The 23,216-nt window shown below is 44.9% G+C and overlaps 32 non-coding genes across 32 annotated transcripts; all 32 read left to right on the top strand.

Annotated features, from left to right (window-relative positions):
- The first annotated feature begins 746 nt into the window (after positions 1–746).
- On the top strand, positions 747–819 carry TRNAM-CAU (transfer RNA methionine (anticodon CAU)). Its single transcript has one exon. It is a non-coding gene; the product is annotated as a tRNA-Met (tRNA).
- Positions 820–1,084: 265 nt separating this feature from the next.
- On the top strand, positions 1,085–1,157 carry TRNAM-CAU (transfer RNA methionine (anticodon CAU)). Its single transcript has one exon. It is a non-coding gene; the product is annotated as a tRNA-Met (tRNA).
- Positions 1,158–1,421: 264 nt separating this feature from the next.
- TRNAM-CAU (transfer RNA methionine (anticodon CAU)) lies at positions 1,422–1,494 on the top strand. Its single transcript has one exon. It is a non-coding gene; the product is annotated as a tRNA-Met (tRNA).
- Positions 1,495–1,758: 264 nt separating this feature from the next.
- On the top strand, positions 1,759–1,831 carry TRNAM-CAU (transfer RNA methionine (anticodon CAU)). Its single transcript has one exon. It is a non-coding gene; the product is annotated as a tRNA-Met (tRNA).
- Positions 1,832–2,098: 267 nt separating this feature from the next.
- TRNAM-CAU (transfer RNA methionine (anticodon CAU)) lies at positions 2,099–2,171 on the top strand. Its single transcript has one exon. It is a non-coding gene; the product is annotated as a tRNA-Met (tRNA).
- A 2,221-nt stretch (positions 2,172–4,392) lies between these two features.
- On the top strand, positions 4,393–4,465 carry TRNAM-CAU (transfer RNA methionine (anticodon CAU)). Its single transcript has one exon. It is a non-coding gene; the product is annotated as a tRNA-Met (tRNA).
- Positions 4,466–4,730: 265 nt separating this feature from the next.
- Positions 4,731–4,803, top strand: TRNAM-CAU (transfer RNA methionine (anticodon CAU)). The gene has a single exon. It is a non-coding gene; the product is annotated as a tRNA-Met (tRNA).
- Positions 4,804–5,067: 264 nt separating this feature from the next.
- TRNAM-CAU (transfer RNA methionine (anticodon CAU)) lies at positions 5,068–5,140 on the top strand. The gene has a single exon. It is a non-coding gene; the product is annotated as a tRNA-Met (tRNA).
- Positions 5,141–5,404: 264 nt separating this feature from the next.
- On the top strand, positions 5,405–5,477 carry TRNAM-CAU (transfer RNA methionine (anticodon CAU)). Its single transcript has one exon. It is a non-coding gene; the product is annotated as a tRNA-Met (tRNA).
- A 265-nt stretch (positions 5,478–5,742) lies between these two features.
- TRNAM-CAU (transfer RNA methionine (anticodon CAU)) lies at positions 5,743–5,815 on the top strand. The gene has a single exon. It is a non-coding gene; the product is annotated as a tRNA-Met (tRNA).
- A 2,221-nt stretch (positions 5,816–8,036) lies between these two features.
- Positions 8,037–8,109, top strand: TRNAM-CAU (transfer RNA methionine (anticodon CAU)). Its single transcript has one exon. It is a non-coding gene; the product is annotated as a tRNA-Met (tRNA).
- A 265-nt stretch (positions 8,110–8,374) lies between these two features.
- TRNAM-CAU (transfer RNA methionine (anticodon CAU)) lies at positions 8,375–8,447 on the top strand. Its single transcript has one exon. It is a non-coding gene; the product is annotated as a tRNA-Met (tRNA).
- A 264-nt stretch (positions 8,448–8,711) lies between these two features.
- Positions 8,712–8,784, top strand: TRNAM-CAU (transfer RNA methionine (anticodon CAU)). Its single transcript has one exon. It is a non-coding gene; the product is annotated as a tRNA-Met (tRNA).
- A 264-nt stretch (positions 8,785–9,048) lies between these two features.
- On the top strand, positions 9,049–9,121 carry TRNAM-CAU (transfer RNA methionine (anticodon CAU)). The gene has a single exon. It is a non-coding gene; the product is annotated as a tRNA-Met (tRNA).
- A 2,221-nt stretch (positions 9,122–11,342) lies between these two features.
- Positions 11,343–11,415, top strand: TRNAM-CAU (transfer RNA methionine (anticodon CAU)). Its single transcript has one exon. It is a non-coding gene; the product is annotated as a tRNA-Met (tRNA).
- Positions 11,416–11,680: 265 nt separating this feature from the next.
- TRNAM-CAU (transfer RNA methionine (anticodon CAU)) lies at positions 11,681–11,753 on the top strand. The gene has a single exon. It is a non-coding gene; the product is annotated as a tRNA-Met (tRNA).
- Positions 11,754–12,017: 264 nt separating this feature from the next.
- TRNAM-CAU (transfer RNA methionine (anticodon CAU)) lies at positions 12,018–12,090 on the top strand. The gene has a single exon. It is a non-coding gene; the product is annotated as a tRNA-Met (tRNA).
- Positions 12,091–12,354: 264 nt separating this feature from the next.
- On the top strand, positions 12,355–12,427 carry TRNAM-CAU (transfer RNA methionine (anticodon CAU)). The gene has a single exon. It is a non-coding gene; the product is annotated as a tRNA-Met (tRNA).
- Positions 12,428–12,692: 265 nt separating this feature from the next.
- On the top strand, positions 12,693–12,765 carry TRNAM-CAU (transfer RNA methionine (anticodon CAU)). The gene has a single exon. It is a non-coding gene; the product is annotated as a tRNA-Met (tRNA).
- Positions 12,766–14,986: 2,221 nt separating this feature from the next.
- Positions 14,987–15,059, top strand: TRNAM-CAU (transfer RNA methionine (anticodon CAU)). Its single transcript has one exon. It is a non-coding gene; the product is annotated as a tRNA-Met (tRNA).
- A 265-nt stretch (positions 15,060–15,324) lies between these two features.
- TRNAM-CAU (transfer RNA methionine (anticodon CAU)) lies at positions 15,325–15,397 on the top strand. The gene has a single exon. It is a non-coding gene; the product is annotated as a tRNA-Met (tRNA).
- Positions 15,398–15,661: 264 nt separating this feature from the next.
- TRNAM-CAU (transfer RNA methionine (anticodon CAU)) lies at positions 15,662–15,734 on the top strand. The gene has a single exon. It is a non-coding gene; the product is annotated as a tRNA-Met (tRNA).
- A 264-nt stretch (positions 15,735–15,998) lies between these two features.
- Positions 15,999–16,071, top strand: TRNAM-CAU (transfer RNA methionine (anticodon CAU)). The gene has a single exon. It is a non-coding gene; the product is annotated as a tRNA-Met (tRNA).
- A 2,221-nt stretch (positions 16,072–18,292) lies between these two features.
- TRNAM-CAU (transfer RNA methionine (anticodon CAU)) lies at positions 18,293–18,365 on the top strand. Its single transcript has one exon. It is a non-coding gene; the product is annotated as a tRNA-Met (tRNA).
- A 265-nt stretch (positions 18,366–18,630) lies between these two features.
- On the top strand, positions 18,631–18,703 carry TRNAM-CAU (transfer RNA methionine (anticodon CAU)). Its single transcript has one exon. It is a non-coding gene; the product is annotated as a tRNA-Met (tRNA).
- Positions 18,704–18,967: 264 nt separating this feature from the next.
- TRNAM-CAU (transfer RNA methionine (anticodon CAU)) lies at positions 18,968–19,040 on the top strand. Its single transcript has one exon. It is a non-coding gene; the product is annotated as a tRNA-Met (tRNA).
- Positions 19,041–19,304: 264 nt separating this feature from the next.
- Positions 19,305–19,377, top strand: TRNAM-CAU (transfer RNA methionine (anticodon CAU)). The gene has a single exon. It is a non-coding gene; the product is annotated as a tRNA-Met (tRNA).
- Positions 19,378–21,598: 2,221 nt separating this feature from the next.
- On the top strand, positions 21,599–21,671 carry TRNAM-CAU (transfer RNA methionine (anticodon CAU)). The gene has a single exon. It is a non-coding gene; the product is annotated as a tRNA-Met (tRNA).
- Positions 21,672–21,935: 264 nt separating this feature from the next.
- Positions 21,936–22,008, top strand: TRNAM-CAU (transfer RNA methionine (anticodon CAU)). The gene has a single exon. It is a non-coding gene; the product is annotated as a tRNA-Met (tRNA).
- A 267-nt stretch (positions 22,009–22,275) lies between these two features.
- TRNAM-CAU (transfer RNA methionine (anticodon CAU)) lies at positions 22,276–22,348 on the top strand. The gene has a single exon. It is a non-coding gene; the product is annotated as a tRNA-Met (tRNA).
- A 264-nt stretch (positions 22,349–22,612) lies between these two features.
- TRNAM-CAU (transfer RNA methionine (anticodon CAU)) lies at positions 22,613–22,685 on the top strand. The gene has a single exon. It is a non-coding gene; the product is annotated as a tRNA-Met (tRNA).
- Positions 22,686–22,952: 267 nt separating this feature from the next.
- On the top strand, positions 22,953–23,025 carry TRNAM-CAU (transfer RNA methionine (anticodon CAU)). Its single transcript has one exon. It is a non-coding gene; the product is annotated as a tRNA-Met (tRNA).
- The last annotated feature ends 191 nt before the right edge of the window (positions 23,026–23,216 follow it).

The following is a 23,216-nucleotide window of genomic DNA, read 5'->3' as shown; positions in this document are numbered from 1 at the left end:
AGCGTTCTGGAGGATGGAATCCTCTTGGGTTCAGTCTGGGAACTTCTGGGAGTTCATCTGCATAACCCAGCCCCGTCCACCCTTCTTGACCTGGCCGGCAGTTACCTTGCTCTGTTACTAGAGGGCGCGTTTGGACTCTCTTCATGAACCGTGTGCCTCACAGGTGTGATAATGATGTAGTTTGGGGTTTGTTTTTGTGGCATGCTACCTGTCACCAGCCGCAAGCAGATCAGCATGAGATCTGATGTCAAATAACAGCATAACAAACTGTGACATAATACAAACCTGACATAAGCGATGTAAGCAGCGAGTATAACGAAACCGGCTGAACGCACACAAGAAAACTAAATGATGGAAGTGGAAACACATAATTAATCATGCATATATATATAGGAAAGGAGCAAAACTCTCTGCAAATGGGAAAAAAAGCGACCTGCTTACAAAAGGGACTTTGGGGGAGGAGAATTAAAAACTGGTAAGAAAAAAGGGCTGAAAAGAGTTAGGTATATATCCAGCGAGGGAGGGGTTGGAAGTTTGTGGCATCTTACCTGTTTTGGAGCATATCAAAATAACTAGCTCAAAATTCAAGCATCGAAGGATGGGACTCTTGATTGATGAATGGAAGACATCTGAAGTACAAAACACTATACATTCAAGTGAAGCTTTTCAGATGGATCGTATTCTCTCTGGAGTTTTGAGTGTGGAGTTGTGTCACATAATCTTCATCAACAAATCATAAAATCGCAGCCTTCTTAGCGCAGTAGGCAGCGCGTCAGTCTCATAATCTGAAGGTCCTGAGTTCGAGCCTCAGAGAGGGCACAAGTGTTTTTTGTTTCAACAAATACAATTGGACATATTTTTTCTAAACATGAAGAGGAGCATGATGTTCAGTAGACCGCAACGCGGTCCTTGTGAATCACAGGATTGGATTCTTTACTGACGCAGAAAAGAAATATGATTGCCAAATACCAAAGAACCAATTGGGGCTAGCTGCGTTTTATTTGAATATTTCTATCTGGACTTTGTGAGTAGCGTGGTCTCAAATCATGCTCTCCACCAGGTTATCCAAAGAGCCTCCAACGGAGCCTTCTTAGCGCAGTAGGCAGCGCGTCAGTCTCATAATCTGAAGGTCCTGAGTTCGAGCCTCAGAGAGGGCACAAGTGTTTTTTGTTTCAGCAAATTCAATTGGACATATCCTTTCTAAACATGAAGAGGAGAATGATGTTCAGTAGACCGCAACGCGGTCCTTGTGAATCACAGGATTGGATTCTTTACTGACGCAGAAAAGAAATATGATCGCAAAATACCATAGAACCAATGGGGCTAGCTGCATTTTATTTTAATATTTCTATCTGGACTGTGTGAGTAGCGTTGTCTCAGATCTGGTTCTCCACCAAGTTCTCCAAAAATACTCCAGCAGAGCCTTCTTAGCGCAGTAGGCAGCGCGTCAGTCTCATAATCTGAAGGTCCTGAGTTCGAGCCTCAGAGAGGGCACAAGTGTTTTTTGTTTCAGCAAATTCAATTGGACATATCCTTTCTAAACATGAAGAGGAGCATGATGTTCAGTAGACCGCAACGCGGTCCTTGTGAATCACAGGATTGGATTCTTTACTGACGCAGAAAAGAAATATGATCGCAAAATACCATAGAACCAATGGGGCTAGCTGCATTTTATTTTAATATTTCTATCTGGACTGTGTGAGTAGCGTTGTCTCAGATCTGGTCCTCCACCAAGTTCTCCAAAAATACTCCAGCAGAGCCTTCTTAGCGCAGTAGGCAGCGCGTCAGTCTCATAATCTGAAGGTCCTGAGTTCGAGCCTCAGAGAGGGCACAAGTGTTTTTTGTGTTTCAGCAAATTCAATTGGACATATCCTTTCTAAACATGAAGAGGAGCATGATGTTCAGTAGACCGCAACGCGGTCCTTGTGAATCACAGGATTGGATTCTTTACTGACGCAGAAAAGAAATATGATTGCCAAATACCAAAGAACCAATTGGGGCTAGCTGCGTTTTATTTGAATATTTCTATCTGGACTTTGTGAGTAGCGTGGTCTCAAATCATGCTCTCCACCAGGTTATCCAAAGAGCCTCCAACGGAGCCTTCTAAGCGCAGTAGGCAGCGCGTCAGTCTCATAATCTGAAGGTCCTGAGTTCGAGCCTCAGAGAGGGCACAAGTGTTTTTTGTTTCAGCAAATTCAATTGGACATATCCTTTCTAAACATGAAGAGGAGCATGATGTTCAGTAGACCGCAACGCGGTCCTTGTGAATCACAGGATTGGATTCTTTACTGACGCAGAAAAGAAATATGATCGCAAAATACCATAGAACCAATGGGGCTAGCTGCATTTTATTTGAATATTTCTATCTGCACTTTGTGAGTAGCGTGGTCTTGGATCTGTTTCTCCACCAGGTTCTCCAAACATACTCCAGCCGAACCTGCTTAGTGCAGTAGGCAGCGCGTCAGTCTCATAATTTGAAGGTCCTGAGTTCTTTCCTCAGAGAAGGCAGGCCTCTTCTGTTTCAGGTAATAACTTTTCAAAAACGTTGACAGAATGAGTACAATGTTTGGTATTTTGCAAATGTAAGCAGTCCCTGTGCAAACTTTCTGGCCCTGTGTTCCCACGCCTTCTCCTTGTGCCTTCCAGAGCCCATCAGGTGCACTATGAACTAATGGCAAAACATGGTTGTGCATATAAGGTTGATGCCGCACGAACCCTGCTATGGTTTTTCATATTAATAAGCCTCCGTGCAGTGTCCATAGCCGCCCTAGTGGCGTTATGGCTCTGTAGTTGGTCCGGATAAGCCCAGGGTACCCAGGCCGTAATCTGTAGAGGAAAGAAAAAGGTAAGTGGGGCCAACCAGTGGGGAAAAGAGGGGTCAGTTCAAACAAACAGGTTCTTTCGAATAGAGGTGGGGCAGTTTAAAATGATAAGGTTGCTGGTTGGGATAGCATGGGCGCATACTGATAGAGCCAACGTAGGTCTTTGAGCAAAGATTCAGGAAATAAGGATGGTACATTTTATGGTGTTAGATGCAGTGGGGCAGGTTTACATGAGGGCAGTTTCAGAGAATGAGCAAGTATTTCAAAATGTATTTTCTGGCTGTGTGAGGGACTTGAGAGGTCTTCAAGCAGACCCTTGGAGTATGTTTAAAGTCTCTCACAAAATAAACTCTAGAAAAGACAGGTGGGGCACCCAAGCCTAGCGGCCAAATAGTGAGGCGACTGCATGAAAGGCAAATGCGAAAAGAGGCAAAGAGGGGTAGCACAAGGGGATGCACCCAATTTCGACACTTCTGTTTCTGGTGATTGTCTTGCCCCTGTGCCCATGAAAGGCTCTGGGGAACGCAGGCACAGTTGCGGCTCAGGCATGGACAGTCTGCAAGGCCCTCCTTCGGCATAATAAAAGTGCCCTTGTGAGCCTGGCTGTGTTTAAATCACACAGCAGGGAATGCAGCTTTCAACTTTCCCTCACTGGCCACGAAGGGCCACGAACGGCCAGGTTCTATAGACCAAAAAGCTAGGAGGAACCCTGGCCACTTTTAAATGAGGGTGGGTTTTGAACTACAGTTCCTTCAGGAGCAAAGCCTGGATTGGCCTTCCTGGATGTTCCTGTGGCCCGCTGGATGCTTTAATGGGCTGGATAAAGCGTTCTGGAGGATGGAATCCTCTTGGGTTCAGTCTGGGAACTTCTGGGAGTTCATCTGCATAACCCAGCCCCGTCCACCCTTCTTGACCTGGCCGGCAGTTACCTTGCTCTGTTACTAGAGGGCGCGTTTGGACTCTCTTCCTGAACCGTGTGCCTCACAGGTGTGATAATGATGTAGTTTGGGGTTTGTTTTTGTGGCATGCTACCTGTCACCAGCCGCAAGCAGATCAGCATGAGATCTGATGTCAAATAACAGCATAACAAACTGTGACATAATACAAACCTGACATAAGCGATGTAAGCAGCGAGTATAACGAAACCGGCTGAACGCACACAAGAAAACTAAATGATGGAAGTGGAAACACATAATTAATCATGCATATATATATAGGAAAGGAGCAAAACTCTCTGCAAATGGGAAAAAAAGCGACCTGCTTACAAAAGGGACTTTGGGGGAGGAGAATTAAAAACTGGTAAGAAAAAAGGGCTGAAAAGAGTTAGGTATATATCCAGCGAGGGAGGGGTTGGAAGTTTGTGGCATCTTACCTGTTTTGGAGCATATCAAAATAACTAGCTCAAAATTCAAGCATCGAAGGATGGGACTCTTGATTGATGAATGGAAGACATCTGAAGTACAAAACACTATACATTCAAGTGAAGCTTTTCAGATGGATCGTATTCTCTCTGGAGTTTTGAGTGTGGAGTTGTGTCACATAATCTTCATCAACAAATCATAAAATCGCAGCCTTCTTAGCGCAGTAGGCAGCGCGTCAGTCTCATAATCTGAAGGTCCTGAGTTCGAGCCTCAGAGAGGGCACAAGTGTTTTTTGTTTCAACAAATACAATTGGACATATTTTTTCTAAACATGAAGAGGAGCATGATGTTCAGTAGACCGCAACGCGGTCCTTGTGAATCACAGGATTGGATTCTTTACTGACGCAGAAAAGAAATATGATTGCCAAATACCAAAGAACCAATTGGGGCTAGCTGCGTTTTATTTGAATATTTCTATCTGGACTTTGTGAGTAGCGTGGTCTCAAATCATGCTCTCCACCAGGTTATCCAAAGAGCCTCCAACGGAGCCTTCTTAGCGCAGTAGGCAGCGCGTCAGTCTCATAATCTGAAGGTCCTGAGTTCGAGCCTCAGAGAGGGCACAAGTGTTTTTTGTTTCAGCAAATTCAATTGGACATATCCTTTCTAAACATGAAGAGGAGAATGATGTTCAGTAGACCGCAACGCGGTCCTTGTGAATCACAGGATTGGATTCTTTACTGACGCAGAAAAGAAATATGATCGCAAAATACCATAGAACCAATGGGGCTAGCTGCATTTTATTTTAATATTTCTATCTGGACTGTGTGAGTAGCGTTGTCTCAGATCTGGTCCTCCACCAAGTTCTCCAAAAATACTCCAGCAGAGCCTTCTTAGCGCAGTAGGCAGCGCGTCAGTCTCATATTCTGAAGGTCCTGAGTTCGAGCCTCAGAGAGGGCACAAGTGTTTTTTGTTTCAGCAAATTCAATTGGACATATCCTTTCTAAACATGAAGAGTAGCATGATGTTCAGTAGACCGCAACGCGGTCCTTGTGAATCAGAGGATTGGATTCTTTACTGACGCAGAAAAGAAATATGATCGCAAAATACCATAGAACCAATGGGGCTAGCTGCATTTTATTTTAATATTTCTATCTGGACTGTGTGAGTAGCGTTGTCTCAGATCTGGTTCTCCACCAAGTTCTCCAAAAATACTCCAGCAGAGCCTTCTTAGCGCAGTAGGCAGCGCGTCAGTCTCATAATCTGAAGGTCCTGAGTTCGAACCTCAGAGAGGGCACAAGTGTTTTTTGTTTCAGCAAATTCAATTGGACATATCCTTTCTAAACATGAAGAGGAGCATGATGTTCAGTAGACCGGAACCCGGTCCTTGTGAATCATAGGATTGGCTTCTTTACTGACGCAGAAAAGAAATATGATTGCCAAATACCATAGAACCAATTGGGGCTAGCTGCGTTTTATTTGAATATTTCTATCTGGACATTGTGAGTAGCGTGGTCTCAAATCATGCTCTCCACCAGGTTATCCAAAGAGCCTCCAACGGAGCCTTCTAAGCGCAGTAGGCAGCGCGTCAGTCTCATAATCTGAAGGTCCTGAGTTCGAGCCTCAGAGAGGGCACAAGTGTTTTTTGTTTCAGCAAATTCAATTGGACATATCCTTTCTAAACATGAAGAGGAGCATGATGTTCAGTAGACCGCAACGCGGTCCTTGTGAATCACAGGATTGGATTCTTTACTGACGCAGAAAAGAAATATGATCGCAAAATACCATAGAACCAATGGGGCTAGCTGCATTTTATTTGAATATTTCTATCTGCACTTTGTGAGTAGCGTGGTCTTGGATCTGTTTCTCCACCAGGTTCTCCAAACATACTCCAGCCGAACCTGCTTAGTGCAGTAGGCAGCGCGTCAGTCTCATAATTTGAAGGTCCTGAGTTCTTTCCTCAGAGAAGGCAGGCCTCTTCTGTTTCAGGTAATAACTTTTCAAAAACGTTGACAGAATGAGTACAATGTTTGGTATTTTGCAAATGTAAGCAGTCCCTGTGCAAACTTTCTGGCCCTGTGTTCCCACGCCTTCTCCTTGTGCCTTCCAGAGCCCATCAGGTGCACTATGAACTAATGGCAAAACATGGTTGTGCATATAAGGTTGATGCCGCACGAACCCTGCTATGGTTTTTCATATTAATAAGCCTCCGTGCAGTGTCCATAGCCGCCCTAGTGGCGTTATGGCTCTGTAGTTGGTCCGGATAAGCCCAGGGTACCCAGGCCGTAATCTGTAGAGGAAAGAAAAAGGTAAGTGGGGCCAACCAGTGGGGAAAAGAGGGGTCAGTTCAAACAAACAGGTTCTTTCGAATAGAGGTGGGGCAGTTTAAAATGATAAGGTTGCTGGTTGGGATAGCATGGGCGCATACTGATAGAGCCAACGTAGGTCTTTGAGCAAAGATTCAGGAAATAAGGATGGTACATTTTATGGTGTTAGATGCAGTGGGGCAGGTTTACATGAGGGCAGTTTCAGAGAATGAGCAAGTATTTCAAAATGTATTTTCTGGCTGTGTGAGGGACTTGAGAGGTCTTCAAGCAGACCCTTGGAGTATGTTTAAAGTCTCTCACAAAATAAACTCTAGAAAAGACAGGTGGGGCACCCAAGCCTAGCGGCCAAATAGTGAGGCGACTGCATGAAAGGCAAATGCGAAAAGAGGCAAAGAGGGGTAGCACAAGGGGATGCACCCAATTTCGACACTTCTGTTTCTGGTGATTGTCTTGCCCCTGTGCCCATGAAAGGCTCTGGGGAACGCAGGCACAGTTGCGGCTCAGGCATGGACAGTCTGCAAGGCCCTCCTTCGGCATAATAAAAGTGCCCTTGTGAGCCTGGCTGTGTTTAAATCACACAGCAGGGAATGCAGCTTTCAACTTTCCCTCACTGGCCACGAAGGGCCACGAACGGCCAGGTTCTATAGACCAAAAAGCTAGGAGGAACCCTGGCCACTTTTAAATGAGGGTGGGTTTTGAGCTACAGTTCCTTCAGGAGCAAAGCCTGGATTGGCCTTCCTGGATGTTCCTGTGGCCCGCTGGATGCTTTAATGGGCTGGATAAAGCGTTCTGGAGGATGGAATCCTCTTGGGTTCAGTCTGGGAACTTCTGGGAGTTCATCTGCATAACCCAGCCCCGTCCACCCTTCTTGACCTGGCCGGCAGTTACCTTGCTCTGTTACTAGAGGGCGCGTTTGGACTCTCTTCATGAACCGTGTGCCTCACAGGTGTGATAATGATGTAGTTTGGGGTTTGTTTTTGTGGCATGCTACCTGTCACCAGCCGCAAGCAGATCAGCATGAGATCTGATGTCAAATAACAGCATAACAAACTGTGACATAATACAAACCTGACATAAGCGATGTAAGCAGCGAGTATAACGAAACCGGCTGAACGCACACAAGAAAACTAAATGATGGAAGTGGAAACACATAATTAATCATGCATATATATATAGGAAAGGAGCAAAACTCTCTGCAAATGGGAAAAAAAGCGACCTGCTTACAAAAGGGACTTTGGGGGAGGAGAATTAAAAACTGGTAAGAAAAAAGGGCTGAAAAGAGTTAGGTATATATCCAGCGAGGGAGGGGTTGGAAGTTTGTGGCATCTTACCTGTTTTGGAGCATATCAAAATAACTAGCTCAAAATTCAAGCATCGAAGGATGGGACTCTTGATTGATGAATGGAAGACATCTGAAGTACAAAACACTATACATTCAAGTGAAGCTTTTCAGATGGATCGTATTCTCTCTGGAGTTTTGAGTGTGGAGTTGTGTCACATAATCTTCATCAACAAATCATAAAATCGCAGCCTTCTTAGCGCAGTAGGCAGCGCGTCAGTCTCATAATCTGAAGGTCCTGAGTTCGAGCCTCAGAGAGGGCACAAGTGTTTTTTGTTTCAACAAATACAATTGGACATATTTTTTCTAAACATGAAGAGGAGCATGATGTTCAGTAGACCGCAACGCGGTCCTTGTGAATCACAGGATTGGATTCTTTACTGACGCAGAAAAGAAATATGATTGCCAAATACCAAAGAACCAATTGGGGCTAGCTGCGTTTTATTTGAATATTTCTATCTGGACTTTGTGAGTAGCGTGGTCTCAAATCATGCTCTCCACCAGGTTATCCAAAGAGCCTCCAACGGAGCCTTCTTAGCGCAGTAGGCAGCGCGTCAGTCTCATAATCTGAAGGTCCTGAGTTCGAGCCTCAGAGAGGGCACAAGTGTTTTTTGTTTCAGCAAATTCAATTGGACATATCCTTTCTAAACATGAAGAGGAGAATGATGTTCAGTAGACCGCAACGCGGTCCTTGTGAATCACAGGATTGGATTCTTTACTGACGCAGAAAAGAAATATGATCGCAAAATACCATAGAACCAATGGGGCTAGCTGCATTTTATTTTAATATTTCTATCTGGACTGTGTGAGTAGCGTTGTCTCAGATCTGGTTCTCCACCAAGTTCTCCAAAAATACTCCAGCAGAGCCTTCTTAGCGCAGTAGGCAGCGCGTCAGTCTCATAATCTGAAGGTCCTGAGTTCGAGCCTCAGAGAGGGCACAAGTGTTTTTTGTTTCAGCAAATTCAATTGGACATATCCTTTCTAAACATGAAGAGTAGCATGATGTTCAGTAGACCGCAACGCGGTCCTTGTGAATCAGAGGATTGGATTCTTTACTGACGCAGAAAAGAAATATGATCGCAAAATACCATAGAACCAATGGGGCTAGCTGCATTTTATTTTAATATTTCTATCTGGACTGTGTGAGTAGCGTTGTCTCAGATCTGGTCCTCCACCAAGTTCTCCAAAAATACTCCAGCAGAGCCTTCTTAGCGCAGTAGGCAGCGCGTCAGTCTCATATTCTGAAGGTCCTGAGTTCGAGCCTCAGAGAGGGCACAAGTGTTTTTTGTTTCAGCAAATTCAATTGGACATATCCTTTCTAAACATGAAGAGTAGCATGATGTTCAGTAGACCGCAACGCGGTCCTTGTGAATCAGAGGATTGGATTCTTTACTGACGCAGAAAAGAAATATGATCGCAAAATACCATAGAACCAATGGGGCTAGCTGCATTTTATTTGAATATTTCTATCTGCACTTTGTGAGTAGCGTGGTCTTGGATCTGTTTCTCCACCAGGTTCTCCAAACATACTCCAGCCGAACCTGCTTAGTGCAGTAGGCAGCGCGTCAGTCTCATAATTTGAAGGTCCTGAGTTCTTTCCTCAGAGAAGGCAGGCCTCTTATGTTTCAGGTAATAACTTTTCAAAAACGTTGACAGAATGAGTACAATGTTTGGTATTTTGCAAATGTAAGCAGTCCCTGTGCAAACTTTCTGGCCCTGTGTTCCCACGCCTTCTCCTTGTGCCTTCCAGAGCCCATCAGGTGCACTATGAACTAATGGCAAAACATGGTTGTGCATATAAGGTTGATGCCGCACGAACCCTGCTATGGTTTTTCATATTAATAAGCCTCCGTGCAGTGTCCATAGCCGCCCTAGTGGCGTTATGGCTCTGTAGTTGGTCCGGATAAGCCCAGGGTACCCAGGCCGTAATCTGTAGAGGAAAGAAAAAGGTAAGTGGGGCCAACCAGTGGGGAAAAGAGGGGTCAGTTCAAACAAACAGGTTCTTTCGAATAGAGGTGGGGCAGTTTAAAATGATAAGGTTGCTGGTTGGGATAGCATGGGCGCATACTGATAGAGCCAACGTAGGTCTTTGAGCAAAGATTCAGGAAATAAGGATGGTACATTTTATGGTGTTAGATGCAGTGGGGCAGGTTTACATGAGGGCAGTTTCAGAGAATGAGCAAGTATTTCAAAATGTATTTTCTGGCTGTGTGAGGGACTTGAGAGGTCTTCAAGCAGACCCTTGGAGTATGTTTAAAGTCTCTCACAAAATAAACTCTAGAAAAGACAGGTGGGGCACCCAAGCCTAGCGGCCAAATAGTGAGGCGACTGCATGAAAGGCAAATGCGAAAAGAGGCAAAGAGGGGTAGCACAAGGGGATGCAGCCAATTTCGACACTTCTGTTTCTGGTGATTGTCTTGCCCCTGTGCCCACGAAAGGCTCTGGGGAACGCAGGCACAGTTGCGGCTCAGGCATGGACAGTCTGCAAGGCCCTCCTTCGGCATAATAAAAGTGCCCTTGTGAGCCTGGCTGTGTTTAAATCACACAGCAGGGAATGCAGCTTTCAACTTTCCCTCACTGGCCACGAACGGCCACGAACGGCCAGGTTCTATAGACCAAAAAGCTAGGAGGAACCCTGGCCACTTTTAAATGAGGGTGGGTTTTGAACTACAGTTCCTTCAGGAGCAAAGCCTGGATTGGCCTTCCTGGATGTTCCTGTGGCCCGCTGGATGCTTTAATGGGCTGGATAAAGCGTTCTGGAGGATGGAATCCTCTTGGGTTCAGTCTGGGAACTTCTGGGAGTTCATCTGCATAACCCAGCCCCGTCCACCCTTCTTGACCTGGCCGGCAGTTACCTTGCTCTGTTACTAGAGGGCGCGTTTGGACTCTCTTCATGAACCGTGTGCCTCACAGGTGTGATAATGATGTAGTTTGGGGTTTGTTTTTGTGGCATGCTACCTGTCACCAGCCGCAAGCAGATCAGCATGAGATCTGATGTCAAATAACAGCATAACAAACTGTGACATAATACAAACCTGACATAAGCGATGTAAGCAGCGAGTATAACGAAACCGGCTGAACGCACACAAGAAAACTAAATGATGGAAGTGGAAACACATAATTAATCATGCATATATATATAGGAAAGGAGCAAAACTCTCTGCAAATGGGAAAAAAAGCGACCTGCTTACAAAAGGGACTTTGGGGGAGGAGAATTAAAAACTGGTAAGAAAAAAGGGCTGAAAAGAGTTAGGTATATATCCAGCGAGGGAGGGGTTGGAAGTTTGTGGCATCTTACCTGTTTTGGAGCATATCAAAATAACTAGCTCAAAATTCAAGCATCGAAGGATGGGACTCTTGATTGATGAATGGAAGACATCTGAAGTACAAAACACTATACATTCAAGTGAAGCTTTTCAGATGGATCGTATTCTCTCTGGAGTTTTGAGTGTGGAGTTGTGTCACATAATCTTCATCAACAAATCATAAAATCGCAGCCTTCTTAGCGCAGTAGGCAGCGCGTCAGTCTCATAATCTGAAGGTCCTGAGTTCGAGCCTCAGAGAGGGCACAAGTGTTTTTTGTTTCAACAAATACAATTGGACATATTTTTTCTAAACATGAAGAGGAGCATGATGTTCAGTAGACCGCAACGCGGTCCTTGTGAATCACAGGATTGGATTCTTTACTGACGCAGAAAAGAAATATGATTGCCAAATACCAAAGAACCAATTGGGGCTAGCTGCGTTTTATTTGAATATTTCTATCTGGACTTTGTGAGTAGCGTGGTCTCAAATCATGCTCTCCACCAGGTTATCCAAAGAGCCTCCAACGGAGCCTTCTTAGCGCAGTAGGCAGCGCGTCAGTCTCATAATCTGAAGGTCCTGAGTTCGAGCCTCAGAGAGGGCACAAGTGTTTTTTGTTTCAGCAAATTCAATTGGACATATCCTTTCTAAACATGAAGAGGAGAATGATGTTCAGTAGACCGCAACGCGGTCCTTGTGAATCACAGGATTGGATTCTTTACTGACGCAGAAAAGAAATATGATCGCAAAATACCATAGAACCAATGGGGCTAGCTGCATTTTATTTTAATATTTCTATCTGGACTGTGTGAGTAGCGTTGTCTCAGATCTGGTCCTCCACCAAGTTCTCCAAAAATACTCCAGCAGAGCCTTCTTAGCGCAGTAGGCAGCGCGTCAGTCTCATATTCTGAAGGTCCTGAGTTCGAGCCTCAGAGAGGGCACAAGTGTTTTTTGTTTCAGCAAATTCAATTGGACATATCCTTTCTAAACATGAAGAGTAGCATGATGTTCAGTAGACCGCAACGCGGTCCTTGTGAATCAGAGGATTGGATTCTTTACTGACGCAGAAAAGAAATATGATCGCAAAATACCATAGAACCAATGGGGCTAGCTGCATTTTATTTTAATATTTCTATCTGGACTGTGTGAGTAGCGTTGTCTCAGATCTGGTTCTCCACCAAGTTCTCCAAAAATACTCCAGCAGAGCCTTCTTAGCGCAGTAGGCAGCGCGTCAGTCTCATAATCTGAAGGTCCTGAGTTCGAACCTCAGAGAGGGCACAAGTGTTTTTTGTTTCAGCAAATTCAATTGGACATATCCTTTCTAAACATGAAGAGGAGCATGATGTTCAGTAGACCGGAACCCGGTCCTTGTGAATCATAGGATTGGCTTCTTTACTGACGCAGAAAAGAAATATGATTGCCAAATACCATAGAACCAATTGGGGCTAGCTGCGTTTTATTTGAATATTTCTATCTGGACATTGTGAGTAGCGTGGTCTCAAATCATGCTCTCCACCAGGTTATCCAAAGAGCCTCCAACGGAGCCTTCTAAGCGCAGTAGGCAGCGCGTCAGTCTCATAATCTGAAGGTCCTGAGTTCGAGCCTCAGAGAGGGCACAAGTGTTTTTTGTTTCAGCAAATTCAATTGGACATATCCTTTCTAAACATGAAGAGGAGCATGATGTTCAGTAGACCGCAACGCGGTCCTTGTGAATCACAGGATTGGATTCTTTACTGACGCAGAAAAGAAATATGATCGCAAAATACCATAGAACCAATGGGGCTAGCTGCATTTTATTTGAATATTTCTATCTGCACTTTGTGAGTAGCGTGGTCTTGGATCTGTTTCTCCACCAGGTTCTCCAAACATACTCCAGCCGAACCTGCTTAGTGCAGTAGGCAGCGCGTCAGTCTCATAATTTGAAGGTCCTGAGTTCTTTCCTCAGAGAAGGCAGGCCTCTTCTGTTTCAGGTAATAACTTTTCAAAAACGTTGACAGAATGAGTACAATGTTTGGTATTTTGCAAATGTAAGCAGTCCCTGTGCAAACTTTCTGGCCCTGTGTTCCCACGCCTTCTCCTTGTGCCTTCCAGAGCCCATCAGGTGCACTATGAACTAATGGCAAAACATGGTTGTGCATATAAGGTTGATGCCGCACGAACCCTGCTATGGTTTTTCATATTAATAAGCCTCCGTGCAGTGTCCATAGCCGCCCTAGTGGCGTTATGGCTCTGTAGTTGGTCCGGATAAGCCCAGGGTACCCAGGCCGTAATCTGTAGAGGAAAGAAAAAGGTAAGTGGGGCCAACCAGTGGGGAAAAGAGGGGTCAGTTCAAACAAACAGGTTCTTTCGAATAGAGGTGGGGCAGTTTAAAATGATAAGGTTGCTGGTTGGGATAGCATGGGCGCATACTGATAGAGCCAACGTAGGTCTTTGAGCAAAGATTCAGGAAATAAGGATGGTACATTTTATGGTGTTAGATGCAGTGGGGCAGGTTTACATGAGGGCAGTTTCAGAGAATGAGCAAGTATTTCAAAATGTATTTTCTGGCTGTGTGAGGGACTTGAGAGGTCTTCAAGCAGACCCTTGGAGTATGTTTAAAGTCTCTCACAAAATAAACTCTAGAAAAGACAGGTGGGGCACCCAAGCCTAGCGGCCAAATAGTGAGGCGACTGCATGAAAGGCAAATGCGAAAAGAGGCAAAGAGGGGTAGCACAAGGGGATGCACCCAATTTCGACACTTCTGTTTCTGGTGATTGTCTTGCCCCTGTGCCCATGAAAGGCTCTGGGGAACGCAGGCACAGTTGCGGCTCAGGCATGGACAGTCTGCAAGGCCCTCCTTCGGCATAATAAAAGTGCCCTTGTGAGCCTGGCTGTGTTTAAATCACACAGCAGGGAATGCAGCTTTCAACTTTCCCTCACTGGCCACGAAGGGCCACGAACGGCCAGGTTCTATAGACCAAAAAGCTAGGAGGAACCCTGGCCACTTTTAAATGAGGGTGGGTTTTGAGCTACAGTTCCTTCAGGAGCAAAGCCTGGATTGGCCTTCCTGGATGTTCCTGTGGCCCGCTGGATGCTTTAATGGGCTGGATAAAGCGTTCTGGAGGATGGAATCCTCTTGGGTTCAGTCTGGGAACTTCTGGGAGTTCATCTGCATAACCCAGCCCCGTCCACCCTTCTTGACCTGGCCGGCAGTTACCTTGCTCTGTTACTAGAGGGCGCGTTTGGACTCTCTTCATGAACCGTGTGCCTCACAGGTGTGATAATGATGTAGTTTGGGGTTTGTTTTTGTGGCATGCTACCTGTCACCAGCCGCAAGCAGATCAGCATGAGATCTGATGTCAAATAACAGCATAACAAACTGTGACATAATACAAACCTGACATAAGCGATGTAAGCAGCGAGTATAACGAAACCGGCTGAACGCACACAAGAAAACTAAATGATGGAAGTGGAAACACATAATTAATCATGCATATATATATAGGAAAGGAGCAAAACTCTCTGCAAATGGGAAAAAAAGCGACCTGCTTACAAAAGGGACTTTGGGGGAGGAGAATTAAAAACTGGTAAGAAAAAAGGGCTGAAAAGAGTTAGGTATATATCCAGCGAGGGAGGGGTTGGAAGTTTGTGGCATCTTACCTGTTTTGGAGCATATCAAAATAACTAGCTCAAAATTCAAGCATCGAAGGATGGGACTCTTGATTGATGAATGGAAGACATCTGAAGTACAAAACACTATACATTCAAGTGAAGCTTTTCAGATGGATCGTATTCTCTCTGGAGTTTTGAGTGTGGAGTTGTGTCACATAATCTTCATCAACAAATCATAAAATCGCAGCCTTCTTAGCGCAGTAGGCAGCGCGTCAGTCTCATAATCTGAAGGTCCTGAGTTCGAGCCTCAGAGAGGGCACAAGTGTTTTTTGTTTCAACAAATACAATTGGACATATTTTTTCTAAACATGAAGAGGAGCATGATGTTCAGTAGACCGCAACGCGGTCCTTGTGAATCACAGGATTGGATTCTTTACTGACGCAGAAAAGAAATATGATTGCCAAATACCAAAGAACCAATTGGGGCTAGCTGCGTTTTATTTGAATATTTCTATCTGGACTTTGTGAGTAGCGTGGTCTCAAATCATGCTCTCCACCAGGTTATCCAAAGAGCCTCCAACGGAGCCTTCTTAGCGCAGTAGGCAGCGCGTCAGTCTCATAATCTGAAGGTCCTGAGTTCGAGCCTCAGAGAGGGCACAAGTGTTTTTTGTTTCAGCAAATTCAATTGGACATATCCTTTCTAAACATGAAGAGGAGAATGATGTTCAGTAGACCGCAACGCGGTCCTTGTGAATCACAGGATTGGATTCTTTACTGACGCAGAAAAGAAATATGATCGCAAAATACCATATAACCAATGGGGCTAGCTGCATTTTATTTTAATATTTCTATCTGGACTGTGTGAGTAGCGTTGTCTCAGATCTGGTTCTCCACCAAGTTCTCCAAAAATACTCCAGCAGAGCCTTCTTAGCGCAGTAGGCAGCGCGTCAGTCTCATAATCTGAAGGTCCTGAGTTCGAGCCTCAGAGAGGGCACAAGTGTTTTTTGTTTCAGCAAATTCAATTGGACATATCCTTTCTAAACATGAAGAGTAGCATGATGTTCAGTAGACCGCAACGCGGTCCTTGTGAATCAGAGGATTGGATTCTTTACTGACGCAGAAAAGAAATATGATCGCAAAATACCATAGAACCAATGGGGCTAGCTGCATTTTATTTTAATATTTCTATCTGGACTGTGTGAGTAGCGTTGTCTCAGATCTGGTCCTCCACCAAGTTCTCCAAAAATACTCCAGCAGAGCCTTCTTAGCGCAGTAGGCAGCGCGTCAGTCTCATATTCTGAAGGTCCTGAGTTCGAGCCTCAGAGAGGGCACAAGTGTTTTTTGTTTCAGCAAATTCAATTGGACATATCCTTTCTAAACATGAAGAGTAGCATGATGTTCAGTAGACCGCAACGCGGTCCTTGTGAATCAGAGGATTGGATTCTTTACTGACGCAGAAAAGAAATATGATCGCAAAATACCATAGAACCAATGGGGCTAGCTGCATTTTATTTGAATATTTCTATCTGCACTTTGTGAGTAGCGTGGTCTTGGATCTGTTTCTCCACCAGGTTCTCCAAACATACTCCAGCCGAACCTGCTTAGTGCAGTAGGCAGCGCGTCAGTCTCATAATTTGAAGGTCCTGAGTTCTTTCCTCAGAGAAGGCAGGCCTCTTATGTTTCAGGTAATAACTTTTCAAAAACGTTGACAGAATGAGTACAATGTTTGGTATTTTGCAAATGTAAGCAGTCCCTGTGCAAACTTTCTGGCCCTGTGTTCCCACGCCTTCTCCTTGTGCCTTCCAGAGCCCATCAGGTGCACTATGAACTAATGGCAAAACATGGTTGTGCATATAAGGTTGATGCCGCACGAACCCTGCTATGGTTTTTCATATTAATAAGCCTCCGTGCAGTGTCCATAGCCGCCCTAGTGGCGTTATGGCTCTGTAGTTGGTCCGGATAAGCCCAGGGTACCCAGGCCGTAATCTGTAGAGGAAAGAAAAAGGTAAGTGGGGCCAACCAGTGGGGAAAAGAGGGGTCAGTTCAAACAAACAGGTTCTTTCGAATAGAGGTGGGGCAGTTTAAAATGATAAGGTTGCTGGTTGGGATAGCATGGGCGCATACTGATAGAGCCAACGTAGGTCTTTGAGCAAAGATTCAGGAAATAAGGATGGTACATTTTATGGTGTTAGATGCAGTGGGGCAGGTTTACATGAGGGCAGTTTCAGAGAATGAGCAAGTATTTCAAAATGTATTTTCTGGCTGTGTGAGGGACTTGAGAGGTCTTCAAGCAGACCCTTGGAGTATGTTTAAAGTCTCTCACAAAATAAACTCTAGAAAAGACAGGTGGGGCACCCAAGCCTAGCGGCCAAATAGTGAGGCGACTGCATGAAAGGCAAATGCGAAAAGAGGCAAAGAGGGGTAGCACAAGGGGATGCACCCAATTTCGACACTTCTGTTTCTGGTGATTGTCTTGCCCCTGTGCCCATGAAAGGCTCTGGGGAACGCAGGCACAGTTGCGGCTCAGGCATGGACAGTCTGCAAGGCCCTCCTTCGGCATAATAAAAGTGCCCTTGTGAGCCTGGCTGTGTTTAAATCACACAGCAGGGAATGCAGCTTTCAACTTTCCCTCACTGGCCACGAAGGGCCACGAACGGCCAGGTTCTATAGACCAAAAAGCTAGGAGGAACCCTGGCCACTTTTAAATGAGGGTGGGTTTTGAGCTACAGTTCCTTCAGGAGCAAAGCCTGGATTGGCCTTCCTGGATGTTCCTGTGGCCCGCTGGATGCTTTAATGGGCTGGATAAAGCGTTCTGGAGGATGGAATCCTCTTGGGTTCAGTCTGGGAACTTCTGGGAGTTCATCTGCATAACCCAGCCCCGTCCACCCTTCTTGACCTGGCCGGCAGTTACCTTGCTCTGTTACTAGAGGGCGCGTTTGGACTCTCTTCATGAACCGTGTGCCTCACAGGTGTGATAATGATGTAGTTTGGGGTTTGTTTTTGTGGCATGCTACCTGTCACCAGCCGCAAGCAGATCAGCATGAGATCTGATGTCAAATAACAGCATAACAAACTGTGACATAATACAAACCTGACATAAGCGATGTAAGCAGCGAGTATAACGAAACCGGCTGAACGCACACAAGAAAACTAAATGATGGAAGTGGAAACACATAATTAATCATGCATATATATATAGGAAAGGAGCAAAACTCTCTGCAAATGGGAAAAAAAGCGACCTGCTTACAAAAGGGACTTTGGGGGAGGAGAATTAAAAACTGGTAAGAAAAAAGGGCTGAAAAGAGTTAGGTATATATCCAGCGAGGGAGGGGTTGGAAGTTTGTGGCATCTTACCTGTTTTGGAGCATATCAAAATAACTAGCTCAAAATTCAAGCATCGAAGGATGGGACTCTTGATTGATGAATGGAAGACATCTGAAGTACAAAACACTATACATTCAAGTGAAGCTTTTCAGATGGATCGTATTCTCTCTGGAGTTTTGAGTGTGGAGTTGTGTCACATAATCTTCATCAACAAATCATAAAATCGCAGCCTTCTTAGCGCAGTAGGCAGCGCGTCAGTCTCATAATCTGAAGGTCCTGAGTTCGAGCCTCAGAGAGGGCACAAGTGTTTTTTGTTTCAACAAATACAATTGGACATATTTTTTCTAAACATGAAGAGGAGCATGATGTTCAGTAGACCGCAACGCGGTCCTTGTGAATCACAGGATTGGATTCTTTACTGACGCAGAAAAGAAATATGATTGCCAAATACCAAAGAACCAATTGGGGCTAGCTGCGTTTTATTTGAATATTTCTATCTGGACTTTGTGAGTAGCGTGGTCTCAAATCATGCTCTCCACCAGGTTATCCAAAGAGCCTCCAACGGAGCCTTCTTAGCGCAGTAGGCAGCGCGTCAGTCTCATAATCTGAAGGTCCTGAGTTCGAGCCTCAGAGAGGGCACAAGTGTTTTTTGTTTCAGCAAATTCAATTGGACATATCCTTTCTAAACATGAAGAGGAGAATGATGTTCAGTAGACCGCAACGCGGTCCTTGTGAATCACAGGATTGGATTCTTTACTGACGCAGAAAAGAAATATGATCGCAAAATACCATAGAACCAATGGGGCTAGCTGCATTTTATTTTAATATTTCTATCTGGACTGTGTGAGTAGCGTTGTCTCAGATCTGGTTCTCCACCAAGTTCTCCAAAAATACTCCAGCAGAGCCTTCTTAGCGCAGTAGGCAGCGCGTCAGTCTCATAATCTGAAGGTCCTGAGTTCGAGCCTCAGAGAGGGCACAAGTGTTTTTTGTTTCAGCAAATTCAATTGGACATATCCTTTCTAAACATGAAGAGTAGCATGATGTTCAGTAGACCGCAACGCGGTCCTTGTGAATCAGAGGATTGGATTCTTTACTGACGCAGAAAAGAAATATGATCGCAAAATACCATAGAACCAATGGGGCTAGCTGCATTTTATTTTAATATTTCTATCTGGACTGTGTGAGTAGCGTTGTCTCAGATCTGGTCCTCCACCAAGTTCTCCAAAAATACTCCAGCAGAGCCTTCTTAGCGCAGTAGGCAGCGCGTCAGTCTCATATTCTGAAGGTCCTGAGTTCGAGCCTCAGAGAGGGCACAAGTGTTTTTTGTTTCAGCAAATTCAATTGGACATATCCTTTCTAAACATGAAGAGTAGCATGATGTTCAGTAGACCGCAACGCGGTCCTTGTGAATCAGAGGATTGGATTCTTTACTGACGCAGAAAAGAAATATGATCGCAAAATACCATAGAACCAATGGGGCTAGCTGCATTTTATTTGAATATTTCTATCTGCACTTTGTGAGTAGCGTGGTCTTGGATCTGTTTCTCCACCAGGTTCTCCAAACATACTCCAGCCGAACCTGCTTAGTGCAGTAGGCAGCGCGTCAGTCTCATAATTTGAAGGTCCTGAGTTCTTTCCTCAGAGAAGGCAGGCCTCTTATGTTTCAGGTAATAACTTTTCAAAAACGTTGACAGAATGAGTACAATGTTTGGTATTTTGCAAATGTAAGCAGTCCCTGTGCAAACTTTCTGGCCCTGTGTTCCCACGCCTTCTCCTTGTGCCTTCCAGAGCCCATCAGGTGCACTATGAACTAATGGCAAAACATGGTTGTGCATATAAGGTTGATGCCGCACGAACCCTGCTATGGTTTTTCATATTAATAAGCCTCCGTGCAGTGTCCATCGCCGCCCTAGTGGCGTTATGGCTCTGTAGTTGGTCCGGATAAGCCCAGGGTACCCAGGCCGTAATCTGTAAAGGAAAGAAAAAGGTAAGTGGGGCCAACCAGTGGGGAAAAGAGGGGTCAGTTCAAACAAACAGGTTCTTTCGAATAGAGGTGGGGCAGTTTAAAATGATAAGGTTGCTGGTTGGGATAGCATGGGCGCATACTGATAGAGCCAACGTAGGTCTTTGAGCAAAGATTCAGGAAATAAGGATGGTACATTTTATGGTGTTAGATGCAGTGGGGCAGGTTTACATGAGGGCAGTTTCAGAGAATGAGCAAGTATTTCAAAATGTATTTTCTGGCTGTGTGAGGGACTTGAGAGGTCTTCAAGCAGACCCTTGGAGTATGTTTAAAGTCTCTCACAAAATAAACTCTAGAAAAGACAGGTGGGGCACCCAAGCCTAGCGGCCAAATAGTGAGGCGACTGCATGAAAGGCAAATGCGAAAAGAGGCAAAGAGGGGTAGCACAAGGGGATGCAGCCAATTTCGACACTTCTGTTTCTGGTGATTGTCTTGCCCCTGTGCCCACGAAAGGCTCTGGGGAACGCAGGCACAGTTGCGGCTCAGGCATGGACAGTCTGCAAGGCCCTCCTTCGGCATAATAAAAGTGCCCTTGTGAGCCTGGCTGTGTTTAAATCACACAGCAGGGAATGCAGCTTTCAACTTTCCCTCACTGGCCACGAACGGCCACGAACGGCCAGGTTCTATAGACCAAAAAGCTAGGAGGAACCCTGGCCACTTTTAAATGAGGGTGGGTTTTGAACTACAGTTCCTTCAGGAGCAAAGCCTGGATTGGCCTTCCTGGATGTTCCTGTGGCCCGCTGGATGCTTTAATGGGCTGGATAAAGCGTTCTGGAGGATGGAATCCTCTTGGGTTCAGTCTGGGAACTTCTGGGAGTTCATCTGCATAACCCAGCCCCGTCCACCCTTCTTGACCTGGCCGGCAGTTACCTTGCTCTGTTACTAGAGGGCGCGTTTGGACTCTCTTCATGAACCGTGTGCCTCACAGGTGTGATAATGATGTAGTTTGGGGTTTGTTTTTGTGGCATGCTACCTGTCACCAGCCGCAAGCAGATCAGCATGAGATCTGATGTCAAATAACAGCATAACAAACTGTGACATAATACAAACCTGACATAAGCGATGTAAGCAGCGAGTATAACGAAACCGGCTGAACGCACACAAGAAAACTAAATGATGGAAGTGGAAACACATAATTAATCATGCATATATATATAGGAAAGGAGCAAAACTCTCTGCAAATGGGAAAAAAAGCGACCTGCTTACAAAAGGGACTTTGGGGGAGGAGAATTAAAAACTGGTAAGAAAAAAGGGCTGAAAAGAGTTAGGTATATATCCAGCGAGGGAGGGGTTGGAAGTTTGTGGCATCTTACCTGTTTTGGAGCATATCAAAATAACTAGCTCAAAATTCAAGCATCGAAGGATGGGACTCTTGATTGATGAATGGAAGACATCTGAAGTACAAAACACTATACATTCAAGTGAAGCTTTTCAGATGGATCGTATTCTCTCTGGAGTTTTGAGTGTGGAGTTGTGTCACATAATCTTCATCAACAAATCATAAAATCGCAGCCTTCTTAGCGCAGTAGGCAGCGCGTCAGTCTCATAATCTGAAGGTCCTGAGTTCGAGCCTCAGAGAGGGCACAAGTGTTTTTTGTTTCAGCAAATTCAATTGGACATATCCTTTCTAAACATGAAGAGGAGCATGATGTTCAGTAGACCGCAACGCGGTCCTTGTGAATCAGAGGATTGGATTCTTTACTGACGCAGAAAAGAAATATGATCGCAAAATACCATAGAACCAATGGGGCTAGCTGCATTTTATTTTAATATTTCTATCTGGACTGTGTGAGTAGCGTTGTCTCAGATCTGGTTCTCCACCAAGTTCTCCAAAAATACTCCAGCAGAGCCTTCTTAGCGCAGTAGGCAGCGCGTCAGTCTCATAATCTGAAGGTCCTGAGTTCGAGCCTCAGAGAGGGCACAAGTGTTTTTTGTGTTTCAGCAAATTCAATTGGACATATCCTTTCTAAACATGAAGAGGAGCATGATGTTCAGTAGACCGCAACGCGGTCCTTGTGAATCACAGGATTGGATTCTTTACTGACGCAGAAAAGAAATATGATTGCCAAATACCAAAGAACCAATTGGGGCTAGCTGCGTTTTATTTGAATATTTCTATCTGGACTTTGTGAGTAGCGTGGTCTCAAATCATGCTCTCCACCAGGTTATCCAAAGAGCCTCCAACGGAGCCTTCTTAGCGCAGTAGGCAGCGCGTCAGTCTCATAATCTGAAGGTCCTGAGTTCGAGCCTCAGAGAGGGCACAAGTGTTTTTTGTTTCAGCAAATTCAATTGGACATATCCTTTCTAAACATGAAGAGGAGCATGATGTTCAGTAGACCGCAACGCGGTCCTTGTGAATCACAGGATTGGATTCTTTACTGACGCAGAAAAGAAATATGATCGCAAAATACCATAGAACCAATGGGGCTAGCTGCATTTTATTTTAATATTTCTATCTGGACTGTGTGAGTAGCGTTGTCTCAGATCTGGTCCTCCACCAAGTTCTCCAAAAATACTCCAGCAGAGCCTTCTTAGCGCAGTAGGCAGCGCGTCAGTCTCATAATCTGAAGGTCCTGAGTTCGAGCCTCAGAGAGGGCACAAGTGTTTTTTGTGTTTCAGCAAATTCAATTGGACATATCCTTTCTAAACATGAAGAGGAGCATGATGTTCAGTAGACCGCAACACGGTCCTTGTGAATCACAGGATTGGATTCTTTACTGACGCAGAAAAGAAATATGATTGCCAAATACCAAAGAACCAATTGGGGCTAGCTGCGTTTTATTTGAATATTTCTATCTGGACTTTGTGAGTAGCGTGGTCTCAAATCATGCTCTCCACCAGGTTATCCAAAGAGCCTCCAACGGAGCCTTCTTAGCGCAGTAGGCAGCGCGTCAGTCTCATAATCTGAAGGTCCTGAGTTCGAGCCTCAGAGAGGGCACAAGTGTTTTTTGTTTCAGCAAATTCAATTGGACATATCCTTTCTAAACATGAAGAGGAGCATGATGTTCAGTAGACCGCAACGCGGTCCTTGTGAATCACAGGATTGGATTCTTTACTGACGCAGAAAATAAATATGATCGCAAAATACCATAGAACCAATGGGGCTAGCTGCATTTTATTTGAATATTT

Source organism: Ambystoma mexicanum, chromosome 4p (genome assembly GCF_040938575.1).
Source record: "Ambystoma mexicanum isolate Mex_15411 chromosome 4p, UKY_AmexF1_1, whole genome shotgun sequence".
Taxonomy (NCBI): Eukaryota; Metazoa; Chordata; class Amphibia; order Caudata; family Ambystomatidae; genus Ambystoma; species Ambystoma mexicanum.
The sequence above is the reverse complement of the archived record's forward strand: the minus strand, read 5'-3'. Positions and strand labels throughout refer to the sequence as shown.